The 11608-nt window shown below is 31.2% G+C and overlaps 1 long non-coding RNA gene across 1 annotated transcript; it reads left to right on the plus strand.

The window, feature by feature from the left end:
- The first annotated feature begins 3443 nt into the window (after window positions 1-3443).
- LOC145303765 (uncharacterized) lies at window positions 3444-5096 on the plus strand. The gene is made up of 2 exons (XR_013873809.1): window positions 3444-3859; window positions 4336-5096. It is a non-coding gene; the product is annotated as an uncharacterized LOC145303765 (long non-coding RNA).
- The last annotated feature ends 6512 nt before the right edge of the window (window positions 5097-11608 follow it).

The following is an 11608-nucleotide window of genomic DNA, read 5'->3' on the forward strand; positions in this document are numbered from 1 at the left end:
TTGTCCTATCAATTTGAAACTTTGCATGGTGATTCCTGTAGTAGTTAGGTACAATTTAAAAAGCGTAGCAACTCTATAATCATTACCAGAATGACCGCACGTCCATTTCAAAAACATGATTTCATGATTTTTTAACTATTTTAACAACTAATTTTTATGTGATATAACAAGCTGATTGACCTGATTTTTTGGAATAATGATTCCTTTGGCCACAAAGTTCAATGTTATAAGCGAAGCATCACTATAATCAATTCTTTAATGTACGTCCTTAATTAATATCCTGTATTTAACCAGTTTTTACATTTTTCTTCTCATCCTTGTTAAGTAGTGAAGCTAACATATAATTCACTTTGTCTTTCCTTACAGCTGTACGTAATGTATTAATGGAAATGAGATTCTCTCGGACGCTATTTAAAATAGACTGTTGAATTTTATTAATGAAAAATTTGTACAAGTTATCAAAATTATTTAAGAAAGTAAATAATATGAGGTTAACCCACTTACGTATGCGATACAATTTCTTTAAATTAGCGCAGCTACTCTATAATTTAATTTGTCTGTCCTTACGTCTGTGCGTAATGTAATGTTGGGAAAGTGATTTTCTCGGCCGCTATTAAAGATAGAGTGTTGAATTTTATTAATGAAAATGATTTAAACAAGTTATCAAACTAATTGAGAAAGTAAATAATATGTGGTTAACCCACTTACGTATGCGATACAATTCCTTTTAATTAGCGCAGCTACTCTAAATTTACCATGTCTGTCCTTCTCTCTGTATGTAATGTAATTGGGGGAAAGTGATTCTCTCGGACGCTATTTAAGATAGACTATTGAATTTTATTAAAATTAATTTGTACGAGTTATCAAAATAAGTGAGAAAGTAAATAATATGAGGTTAACCCACTTACAAATGCGATACAATTCCTTTTAAATTGTACATCTACTCTATAATTTGTCTTTCCTTCCGTCTGGAAAAGATAGTTTTTTTGTTAACTTAGGCATGTTAAAATTGTCCTTTCGATTTGAAACCTTGCATGGTGATTCCTGTAGTAGTTAGGTACAATTTAGAAAGCGTAGCAACTCTATAATCATTACCAGAATGACCGTACGTCCATTTCAAAAACATGATGATTTTTTTAACTATTTTAACAACTAATTTTTATGTGATATAACAAGCTGATTGACCTGATTTTTTGGAATAATGATTCCTTTGACCACAAAGTTCAATGTTATAAGTGAAGCATCACTATAATCAATTCTTAAAAATGTAAGTATGTACGTCCTTAATTAACCCATTCGTACCCACACGTCAATATAACTACGTTAAAGTAGCCTCTGTTTAGAGGGCTCTAAACTCTGTCAGGGATGATACTTTTAAAAAATGAAATTAGATGTTGAAAGATTATAGCTATTAATTTAATTTTAGAAATTAAAAATATTAAAACAATAAAAAATTAATTAAAATTTTAATGCTTCAATGTAGGGCTTAATCAAAAATTGAAAAGTGATAGGGTAATAATTTTTATAGTTATAAATCAACTAAAAGATATGGTGTTTTTACAAATTTTATTGAATGTTGTGTTTATTAATAATCCAAATTCTAAGCTTTTAATAAAAACTGTAAGAGATTCTTAAAATTTCATGGAGAGAAAAGTATTTGAAAAAGTTACGTAAGTATCATTACGTATGGCTGAAGATTCCCCCATAGTATTTATAGTAGTAATATGCATAATGAATATATAAATCCCCTAGAAATTATGCCCTAAAATTATGTTTGGGGTGCTTGGTCAGTCCTTAAACATATATCATTTTTAAACTGATAACTCATATTTTCAAAATAAATTCATCTAAAAAATATTCTTTAATGCAATTACATTAAAATAAATATGTAGTTATATAATTTTTACTATTTTGTTCTTTATTAATACTTCACCATCAAAAGAATAAGTTTGATTTAAAAATCAAACTTTCAGTTGTAAAATTGTAGGTAGAAGAGGACTAAAGAACAAGGATAACAACATTCATAAGCAGTGAAGACATAAAAATCAAATATTGACAAACAGACAATGTGAGATAATTTCTGATGTTCAATGTACATAACATGAGAGGGAGAAAATTTGAAGCAAAAAAAAGAGAGAAAGAAGATAAAGAGAGACCAAGTAAAATACATACTGGATATTCACAAAAAATCCACGAGCCTACATGCTGAGAGAAATTAACCTTTCCCATATTCAGTTACTGAAGGATGTACTAGCAAACATATCAAATTATAAAGCAGCTGTGTTACTATTTATATAGTAGCTTCGCTTTGTTAGCAATAAAAATAGGAGGGTTAGACATTTATAATGCTAAATTGGAAAAAGGGATGGTTAAATGACATACACTCTAGAAATTAAATTCATTTTTTAAGAACGTAATTAGGCTAATATAAAGAATCAAACATTTAAATAATTTCTAAGAAAGTAGAAAAAAACTTCTTTACATACACTTAAAAATTGTTTTTATAAAATTCTAACACTCCTTAAGTGTACAAATTTTAATATGCAATACAATAATACTATAAAATCTTATTTTATTCTATACTGAGCTTCATGTCAATGGTTATGAGGATAAATGATTTTCATCTAAAATAGATATCTCTTTATCCCTTGATAAACAGGAAATGTGGATGGTCAAGCAAGTCAAATATTGTTTTACAACAGAGATATGATAAATTAATTGGGTGTAGGATGGGGGGGGGGGGGAGGGGGAATTTAAAAAAGGATTAACTCTTAAAAACTCGATTGTCAAGAAAAAAGGGGGTGTTGTATATAAGCTGAAAAAACAAATTGACCGGAGATGCGCGCCATTTGACATCTTAACAACTCATTATCTTGAAACTGAGGAAAAACAAAATGAGGGCGGGGCATAAAACAATCTTATTTGTGATTGGATGAAATAACTGTTAGGTATATGGTATGGTAATTTCTCTCGCGCATTTGTTAAACCGTGCATAGAAAAGGATTTAGACTGTGTTCTATAATTGATAAATGGAATAAGGAGAAAAGAAAATACAGAGCTTTACTAATTTGTAAATTTTTAGTAGTAAATAAAGTTATTTATAGATTAATTTTATTAGGTAAATATATAAGAATATTCTAAATAAACTAAACATAAGATACACTGAAAAGAAAAAAGGTGTAATTGTTCCCTAATTCCTGATGATGTTATACATTTTTTTCTACCTTATATTTGCTTGGGTCTCAAGGGATATGACAATGGCTGATAAATAGATGTAAAACTCTTAAGTCTATACACACTGTAGAGTACAATTAGCGGTTGAAATGTTTGGACACTCAACTTAATGAAACAACCAATCAAAATTAGATAAAAGTCCCCAAAATTGTAAAGCCAAGAACTAAGAAAATTTTGTTAAAATACTTTTGGGAGTGGTGTAATATGGGTCACCTCCGGGTTCCAGGGACAAATGTAATCCTTTGTCACTACTTCACAGGACTACAATCTCTCACCAATGTCTCCTTTCCAGATCAGCGACGCATTAATCCCTGTTTGTCAAGTATATCTAACCTTAGAATGGTGGTATTATTTTACACCGATCCTAAACCCAAATACACTTAAGAGATAGTCTTTTGTCTGTAAGCCCTATTCCGAAAATGGTACTAAGACATTACTGATAACTTTATACTGTTATTTAGTCTAAGAATTTTTTATTCCTAGGTAACTAACTTTGCCAACACTTTTGGACTGAAAGTATCTACTGTGACTCCGAAGAGAATCATGCGAACATGACCACAATATTCCGTTCTTGCTGCCTGTATCCCCGTGAGGCGTGAAGTTCTTTGTTAGGTACCTTTGACAGGTAAGAAAATCACTAGACTAGCTCCGAACCGATCTCCCAGAGTATTAGCAAAGTAAAACTACCTTTAAGACGTGAAACTTATTCAGAGTTCTAATCCGAAAATGTTAAATTGTCCGAATAGATAACGATCTCCAACTTTCCTGGACTTCAGAAGCATGGGGAGGATCCGGTTGTTAGTATCGGCCGTCAGATAGCAAGCTATAATCAACCGTTGGTAGCAGAGCCACCACCGTATCTCCCTATGTTATCCCTATTTAGCCCCGTAGTGACTTGCGACTTATGGTGGTACACGCGCTATAGGAGTTCTCTTCAGAACAAAACTTGGAGATAACTATCCGTCCGGATGCCTAAGCTTTTAGGCCCTAAGAAGGCCTTACCCTTAAATTTATCTCAATTGACCAACATCAAAATGATATTCTATAATTTATTTAACAAAGTATTATGAATTTTATCTAACAAAACTTTTTATTTTTTAGGTATGTTTTAAATGAAAAATCCTAAATTTGAGCCGCCAGGACCCTCCAGAAATTCCAAAGCAAGAGAAGGGAGTCTTCCCTTAAATTTTAGAATTTTTGAAAAGAGTCAGTGTGATATAGTAATTCCGTATAACGACTGACTGTTTCTCTCTTCCAGGTTTACTTTTATAGGCCTGAAGCCTAAGGAGAAAAGAGAGACAAAAAGGATGATTTTGATTTTTATGTTGATTTTTATGTTTTATCAGGAATTGGCGACCTAATTTTTAAGATTTTGCATTTAATGGTGTGTGTATATCTCAACTAAATTACAATATCCATTTCATAAATTAGTAAGATCACATTTTATTTTATTTTACATCAAGAATACATTAAACTATTGGTTTCAAATTAGTTTTCTAGTAATGATTTTACAATATCCTCTTTAATTTTTACAAATTTTCATTCTTTTAATTTAGTTTTTTTATCACGAAACCTCTAATTTTATGATTCTTGTGTTGTTTTACTAATGTTAATTTGTACTGACAATATTTGCTAATAATTTTTTAGCTGTACTATGACCATTCTATTAAAAAGGGTTATTGTCTCTAACATTACATTTTAGGGTCTTCGTTTTATAAAATCTTATTTCCCCATTTTAATAAATAGGTCTTTATACATGCTTTTTTACTTAAAAATTATATTAAATTGTTTTAATTTGTCTAATTTTGATAATATTTTTATAGTCTTTTATTTTCATTAGAATAAATACATAATTTAAAGTATGGGTTGGATTTTTCCCCAGTAAAGCTACTCTACAAGTTATTCATAGAATCGGTTTAAGGGAAAAAGACGATCCAAATAAAAAGACCCCCCTCCCTGTTTTATTTGTCACTAAGCTATATAATTAAAAAAGAAATGTTTTTTTCTAAACGATTTTTTTATTTTGTACCATCAGAAATAAAAGTAAATAAATTTTACTATGAATTAAGAAACATAAATAACGTTTTTGTTATCAATTTTAGTAGTCAATGTGTTATTTCCTATCATCTGATTACGGGGTAGGGAGTGTCCAAACGTCAATTTATTGACGTGGTCATATTTTCTGTCATAGTGGTCATAATAAAAAAATTTCTTTTGATTTGCATGCAAACCATCCATAGTAAGTAGAGTATGTCAGAAAAAGTTTTAATTTTTAAGTAATTCTTGGGGTGGATATTAATGGGTTAATATCCTGTATTTAACCAGTTTTTCAACAATTTTATTTACATTTTTCTTCTCATCCTTGTTAAGTAGTGAAGCTAACGTATAATTCACTTTGTCTGTCCTTACAGCTGTACGTCATGTGTTAATGGAAATGAGATTCTCTCGGACGCTATTTAAAATAGACTACTGAACCTTTTTTGTGAATAAATCCCTTTACTCGTTTATATTGATATGTTAAGTTTCATTACTCTGTTTTTTTTCTCCTCCTTTTTTTATGTTAACTGAACATTACAATAACATTTTCTTATTCGTTACCTTAACAACTTTGGGGATTGGTTGATTCATTAAGTTAAGTGTTCAATCGTTGCAACCACTATTTGTATTTTACAAAAGATGATATTTTCGTATCATCATTGGTGTTGTACATCAATTTATTGGCCATTATCTCATCCCTTTAGATCCTTACAAAAAACATAGAGGGGTTTATTTGTATCTTAAAGATGCTACTACATATTCAACGATTTTTAAAAGCGAAGCTTTTCTATAATTAGGGTTGGTTTGTCCGTACGTCCAAGATAGATAGCTTTTATTCGTTAATTTAGGCATGTTAGAATTGTCCTATCGATTTCAACTTTGCATGATGATTACTGAAGTAGTTAGGTACAATCTTGATAGCGTAGCAACTCAATAATCATTACAAGAATGTCTGTACGTCCATTTTAAACATGCTGATTTTTCTACTTTTTAAACAACAAATTTTTATGTGATCTAATTATCCATTTGATCTGATTTTTGGTATATTGATTCATGGGACAACAAAGAACAATATTATAAGCGAAGCAACTCTATAATCAAGCCCTAAAAATGTAAGTATGTCCATAAACATTATCCTGTATCAAGTTGTTTTTCAACAAATTTACTTACAATTTTGCTTCGACTCTTATACTTTTATAATTCTGATTATTCAGTTCAGACACTATACAAGTGTTAATGTCCGTTTGTCCTACCGTTTCAGAGCTTCGCTTATATGGATGTTGTCATCCTTGTTATACCACAAAAAGACGCAAACATTTTTAATTTATTTTGTATTTCCTAGTATTATAATTAGTTAAAAACGTTAAGGTTTTCAGGAATGAAGGGAACATTGGAATGTAAATTATACTGGTACCCAAAGTTTTATATCCTCGTTCTTTAGTTGGTTTGTTTAAACTTTGGATATTTTTATTAAGTTTTGATTGGTTGGTAGTGTTTAAACGTTTCAACCAATAATTTAAATCTAAAGCGGGGGTTATTTTGGGGAAATAATTTGAAATTTACTTAAATTTATCGTTAATTGTCGTATCCATTAAGATCCCTGTAAAGGTCTCTGATGCATATTTTTATTTATCAAAAGCATGATAATATTGTGGTCAAAAATAAATAAAAAAAACTCTACTTTTAGTCATGAATCTAAAGGGATATGACAATGGCTAACAAATTGTTGTAAATACCCTATGATGATACACACAATTGCCTCTTCTGAATACAATTAGTAGTTGAAACGTTTGGACACTCAACTTATTGAACTAACCATTCAAAATTCAAATAATAAACTTCTTTTAAAACTACAATTGAAAGTGTGGAGGTCAACTTCCCCCCATCCCTCAAGATCCCCTTGAGGCCTCTAGAGTCGATGTCGCTAGTGTGTTATTAAATACCAGCAATTGCGCTCGTAGCATCTAGGGATAATTATTGGGCAAAAATAGCCTAAAACTATTTCAAGGATAAAATGTAAAATTTAAAAAAATTGCCTAAAACCATCCTCGCATCTATGTGAAGCTTCCCTATAAAAGAGAATCCGATTAGTTTAGTAGTTATTAAATTTTAAGTTTAAGAAAAAAAAACTTAGTACTTTATATGATAGGATTATTTTCTGTTAAAATGTACTATAAGAAATTTTAAGTAAATAGATTTCATAAAAATTTATGGAGTTTTCCCTTAAAAGATTACAAGACTATAAAGACCACCCCCCCCCCCCCCCCCCTTGGGATCTATAGAGATAAGACAATGGCCTATAAATAATATACAAACCCAAAAATGCTATGCATAATTACCCCTTTAGGATATTACAATTAGTGGTTGTAACGTTTGGACACTCAACTTATTGAACCAATTAATCAAAATTTAATAATATTCCCAAAAGTTGTTGAGCCAACGTTGAAAGAACACGTTTGGGGACTAGTGTAATAAACAGCCCATTGTCTCTTCCCTCCCTGGCTTAATAATGTAATAGTTATTTCTCGCATCGTATTATAAACGGCTTTCCGCGGATATAGAATGTACAATTATAAGATTAAAACAAGTTTTTTTAGCCCCGAGGTACCGAAGGCACGGGCTAAAAAACTGGTTTTAATCTTATGATTGTACATTTTTATATTCGTAGAAAGCTGGATATAATACGATGCTAGACATAGTTTTTTCGTATGGATGAGAACCAGTTCCTATCCACCGGATTCGAATGAATACGAGAATAGTTATTTCTCGTATCGTATTATATCCAGTTTTCTACGAATATAGAAATGTACAATCATAAGATTAAAACCAGTTTTTTTAGCCGGTGCCTTCGGCACCACGGGACTAAAAAGACTAGTTTGAATCTTATAATTGTACATTCTATATCCGCGGAAAGCCGTTTATAATACGATACGAGAAATAACTAATATCAACGATGGGCATGTTTATCAATTCATTTTTCCATTGGCTTCTCTCTAAAGATAGTTCGGCTGGAGGGAGTTGTTTACCCCAAGTGGGTAAGGGGGGGGGGGGAGAAGGGTGATAAGTAAATTTCTTAAAAATAGGATACTGCTTTAAAAAATGTTTACATAAAATAAATAAACGTAAGCATTTATTTGGAAAAGAAAAGAATCAACTTTAACTGGAAACAGTTTTGTAACTGAACTGAACAAAATGTATTCTTTAAATTGGTAAACAATAAAAGTTTCTTGAATTCTTAGGGATCTTAAGGTATAAGACAATAAAGAAATAATTGATGTATATTCCTAATTTTAGTTACCCAAAGTTTTTAAACCATCGAATAAGGAATGTGATTTAAAATTTGGGCACCAGTGTAATTTACAGTCGAATGTCCCCTCCCTCCCTGTAATAAATGTAATTGTTATATTCTGTATACATACGTTTAATTTGTATATAGCCCAAAGGCAGAGTTAATTATTACTTAATTAGGGTTTCTAAAAGGACTTTTACAATCATGGGCGCATTTAAGGGGGGTTGTAAGGAGGTTTAGAGACACCCACTTGCAAAAATATGTAAAGATATATTTGATGAACGTTGCCCCGAGAGAGAGAGAGGGGACAATGGGATGTTTATTACACCAGTTCCCAAAGTTTTATAATGACGTTTTCATATTCTTTGGCTTAACATCTTTTGGGATTTTTATTGAATTTTGATTATTTATTTTTTTTGATTATTGATTTGGTTTATTAAGTTGAGTGTTTCAATCACTAATTGTAATCTACAGAAGGGTTTATTTTGTGTTACGTGTACTAACATTGAGGATTTACATCAATTTATTGACCATTGTCTTATCCCTATAGATACCTGACGATTGCCCCTAACATTTTAAAAGAGGTTGTAATCACAAACCAAAATGGAATGGGTTTGTTTATTGCTAACGTTTATAACTACGTTTTTTTATTCGTTAGCTTAACATCTTTTGGGATTTTTATTGAATTTTAATTGGTTGGTTTATTAATTTGAGTGTCCAAACGTTTCAAACACTAATACTAATCTACAGAAGGGGTATTTATTTGTATCATTGGGGATGTATGTATATTAATTTATTGCCCATTGTCTTATCCTTTTAGATCCCTGGTTGCAATCACATAGGGGAATGCTCAGATCAAAAAGACATTTTTGTATTTCTTCTGAATAAGTGTGATTATAATGGTCAAAGCGTATTTTTGAAAATATACAAATTTTGAACGTGCTTCGCGCACCCCCTGGTTAATGCCTGTGCACGCCTTTCTTCGTTACAATGCATTATTAATGCAAGAGAAGAGTGGTTTCCCTCATAGTGTCTATAGAGCACAAAAACCCCGCTAAAAAAAGTTAAATGGATGTAGAATAAGGACCTTAACTCCTAGGGGCTAACCAATATAACCTAACCTAACCATAAAGTAAAAAAAACTTCCAACCACCTGTTTTTTTCTATTTAATTCCAAATAAGGAGGGGAGGGGTCTGTGCCCGACTGGGTAATTTTAGGAAAACCACAAAAGGTAAAAATGTGATTCTATAAAAATTGCATAATAAAAAGTAAATTCGTTAAGTAAAGTAACAGGATATTTGTCTGTCAGTCTGTTTGTGTTCAGCTATAATATTTTTTACCGCTGAACAAATATGGTTCTACTTTACAGTGAAGCTTCTTAAAGGGTCAGGGAAGGTTTATAACTATTTTGTTAAGACCAATACGTATAAGTTATGTCCTGTAATCAATTAATTTTGATAGATTTTTACTTAATTTTTGCATGATTTTTGAGTTGTTACTACAAAAATTACAGTTTTTGTTGAAAAAGTACAGTAAAGTTGAAAATTAAAAACTTAGGTGTCAACATCTAAAAATGGTTTTAGCGCATTTTTCTTATGTTCAAATATTCTACCTTTTGCAAGAATGGCTGCAAAACGCTTCAAAGTTGAGATATAGAGCTATAAATTTATACAGATAGTATTGGGGACATGTACTAGAATAGGTCAAAGTTTGAAGGCCATATCTCAATCAGGGAGAAAGTACTGGCCCAACGAAAAAATAGACAAACTAAAAACTTCCCACCTACTGCTTATTTTTATCTAACTACAAAAAAGGAGGTGAGGGGTTTGTGCACGACTGGGTATATTTAGGAAAACCACAAGAAAAGTAAAAATGTTATTTTATAAAAATTGCATAATGTAAAGTAATTTCGTTAAGAAAAGTAACAGGATGTTTGTCTGTTAGTCTGTGTGTGTTTAAGGAAGGATATCGTTAACCGCCAAAATTAAATGGTTCTACTTTAAAGTGAAGCTTCTTATAGTGCCAGGCTAGGTTTATAATTATTTTGGATCTTTGATGCAATTAGGTATAAAGTATGTCCTGTAATCAATTCATTTTTATAGATTTTTGCTTGATTTTTGCTTAATTTTTGTTCAAACTTGTAAATTATGTTTAATATTATATAAGCTGATACTTTTATTTTAGCGGCTGCACTTCAAGCTTCTAGGGACTCTGTCAAATAGTCTAAAACTACCCAAAGAGTTTAATTTTCAAAATAAGATATCTAAACCACCCCGTGACCTAAAAGAAGCTTCTCTAAAAGGGAGAACCAGTACATTAGTGTCAGAAGTAATAGAATATTCGTTTGTCTGTTTGCAGGGAGGGAAGGGACATACGGTTGCCTATTACACTAGTCCCCAAAGTTTTATAATAACGTTTTCCTATTAGTTGTCTTAACAACTTTGGAGATTTTTATTAATTTTTTGGTTGGTTCATTAAGTTAAGTGTCCAAACGTTTCAACCACGCATTGTCATCTATAGATAATAGTTATAAACCTTCCCGGGACCCATAAGAATCTACCCTGTTAAGAAGATCCCGATCGGTTCAGCAGTTAGCGAGATCCTTCGGTACAGACACACAGACAAACAAATAGACAAACATCCTGTTACTTTAGTATAAGGATTATTTTGTGTTTTTGGTAACAACGGGTTTAAAAAATATATTTAGTAATATTTTTGTAATTAGGTTATTTAGTCACAAAAATTATAAAATTAAGGTAGCAAAGCAAATACTCGCTATTTCTGTCTGTTCGTCTGTCAAACTACATGTACTGTAACGCTATGGAGAAAATTGGAGTCACATATCTGCTATTATATTAGTCCTTACTCGTGGATACGCCCCTAGAGGCCCCCAGGGACACTTGGTTGATTGGAGGAGGAATCTACCAACTAGTTTTATTTTTAGTTTTAGAAAGAACAAGGATGACAACATCCATAAAAGCGAAGCACTGAAACGTTAGAACAAACGGACTTTAACACATGTATAGTATCAGAATGTAATGTATTAG

The sequence above is a fragment of the Acartia tonsa genome, chromosome 13, assembly GCF_053477335.1.
Source record: "Acartia tonsa isolate MP-2025a chromosome 13, ASM5347733v1, whole genome shotgun sequence".
Lineage (NCBI taxonomy): Eukaryota > Metazoa > Arthropoda > Copepoda > Calanoida > Acartiidae > Acartia > Acartia tonsa.